Source organism: Macrobrachium nipponense, chromosome 5, assembly GCF_015104395.2.
Source record: "Macrobrachium nipponense isolate FS-2020 chromosome 5, ASM1510439v2, whole genome shotgun sequence".
Classification (NCBI taxonomy): domain Eukaryota; kingdom Metazoa; phylum Arthropoda; class Malacostraca; order Decapoda; family Palaemonidae; genus Macrobrachium; species Macrobrachium nipponense.
Window position 1 is genome coordinate 21,703,949 of NC_061107.1, and position 2,500 is coordinate 21,706,448.

Here is a 2,500-nt window from a genome sequence, read left to right on the forward strand (position 1 = left end):
TCCCAGCAACTGGTCATAATCGTTACGCCTTCCTCTCTCAACCTAGGCGCTCAAGTAATTAGTCCATTCACGTAACCGACTTTCTCAGTACGGTATCGTCTCTCTCTCTCTCTCTCTCTCTCTCTCTCTCTCTCTCTCTCTCTCTCTCTCTCTCTCTCTCTCTCATTGGTCCTCCCAATGCCATTCGATGAGAACATCCTCATCCCATCCTTAAGGCATGCTCAAGTCATCCAAGTCTTTATTTTACATATTCAAGTACCCTTGTCAAACCAGCCTATCTTGACCCTTTAGTCTTGAGGGTACGTTAAGATATATTTGGGAGTCTTCTTTAAGTTGTCCAGCAAGTTTTCGTTTTCTCACTTGGAAGCTAAGCCTTTAGCACTGTTAATTTAAGGCTGGCCCAACATATTCCCTCGTAGCTTTCTTTGACAGAAAAGAAACATTTTAATTCATAACAGTCACTCAGCCATCATTGTGCAATATCATGGTAATGGCAACGATGTTATTCATTACTTGTTACGTGAATTATGTTGCAACCTGTGGTTTAATGTATACAGTAATGTAATTCATGTTAATGCCTTGCTCAGTACATAAGAAATATTTACAAACTTTAGAATTGGTGAGACAAAAAGGTACGTTAAAAGATTTGTACAACACAAATATATGAAGTTGTAAGCATAACAGAAATTTAAGGATAGTTATATGAATGTTTACAAACTGTTCACAGGTGTCCATACTGATGCAAAATTACTCATGTATAAAGACATGTATTTGCTGATATTAATTTACTTATATTTAACACTTGTTTACCTTTTTTTTTACAGGTAGCCAGATGTTTATATAATCATCCAGGTATGTAAATACTTTTTGTCTTATCTACGTATATAGATAAAAATGCATGTATGTATGTATGTATGTTCCACATACACTGAAATGCATTTAGCAATTTCAGCTCAACTTGGTATACATGCGATTTACCATTTGGAAAAGAATACTGTGGGGGTAAAGACATCACTGGTACTAAAGGGTGATGGTTGTGGGAAGGGGGTGGGAAAGCAGTGAAACTTAAAAATAACTGAAAACGACAGGTATTAGTGTCTGATCCATAGTTTCCGAGGTCGCGGAGATGAATAGTGACACTCCCGATCCCATGAGTTCAAATTCTGCCTCGATAAGAAGGGGTGACGTAATAGCAACCGAAAAAGAGCTAACAAATTGGCCCATATTTACTCATTGCATTTAGATAGAGACGTCAGTTGTTTTTTTAATTACAAGTAGTATGAGCAAAAGAGCTAACGACACTTAAAAATATAGTTAAAAAAAAATACAAAAACTTGACTCTGAGTAAAAGGGTATAGAACACTTAAACAAGGCGAAGTGAGAAAACAGTGTCATCTTTTTTAGAAGTCTTTTATTTTAAATTTGATTACAAACCTGATTTATACTTGAATCAATCGTAGTTTATTACTTGTTAGTTTGCTAATTGTGTAGTAATAGCAAACAAGTTAGTAGAAGTTCGATACTCGAAGATGTGAAAATATTGAACAGGAAATGTTTTCAGTGCATATGAAAATTTTGAGAAATAAAAAAAAAGAAACTTGTCTGCCCTTTTACAGGTTAATTATAAAAGTCTCAGATATTGATGTTGGAAGCCTTGCTAAACATTTCGGTCTGTGAGACAGCATATCGAACGTCAAGTTTGCTTTTCGGAAATACACAGTAAGGTATAAGGCAATGGAATGGTAGCTGTTGCGTCCACATATGTTTTTGGGCTTTACTGGTTTGCTTTATTTTGTTATTTCAATGGTTTTGTGGATATTTTTTAAATATTTGATACTGAAAACTCCATATACGAACTATGCACTTATTTGCCTCGAATGTAAAACGCTTATTTTCAATATTTTATTAAATAAGAGAAACGCTGAGTGAGAAACTTGAATCTGTTGACGGATGTTCATATGAAAAGGTCACGAAAGGAACGATAAGGTATTAGAAGGTCACGAAAAGGGCGATAAGCGTATTATTTCAATTTGTATATAACAATACTTTGTTTGAAGATGATCAGGATATAATATAATGTGATGTGCTGTGGAAAAAGTCCCCCAAAACGAAGGTTATTCACCCAGCGAAGCTATTCAGAACAGTATGGTCATGTTTAAACTGAATAACCAACAAAGAATGGCAAACGCCATCGGCATATAAGCTACTCAAACGTTCGGAGGAAGCAGGAGGGTATGGTTATTGACATAATCCCAATATTCATCTTTTTTCACATGCATAAACACACACTCACACTAACCCGTGTATATATTTATGTATATATATGCATATATATATATATATATATATATATATATATATATATATATATATGTGTGTGTGTGTGTGTGTGTGTGTGTGTGTGTGTGTGTGTGTGTGTGTGTGTAATTGTAATAGCCACAATGTCCTCTTATCTGGTAAAAAATGACAAGTAGACAGTGAAAGTTTTTCTCTTCATTCT

At 34.9% G+C, this 2,500-nt stretch overlaps 1 protein-coding gene across 14 annotated transcripts in view; it reads left to right on the top strand.

Moving 5' to 3' along the window:
- LOC135215250 (uncharacterized) overlaps nt 1-2,500 on the top strand; it is a 654,605-nt gene that overhangs the window by 131,457 nt on the left and 520,648 nt on the right. For 13 of the 14 annotated variants that reach the window (XM_064249770.1, XM_064249778.1, XM_064249775.1 and 10 more), the window contains one exon: nt 825-852. The exons of the other annotated variant lie outside the window; for it this stretch is intronic. The gene's annotated coding sequence lies outside the window, so the exon portion shown is untranslated. The remainder of the gene's footprint in view (nt 1-824; nt 853-2,500) is intronic. 14 annotated transcript variants of the gene reach the window in all.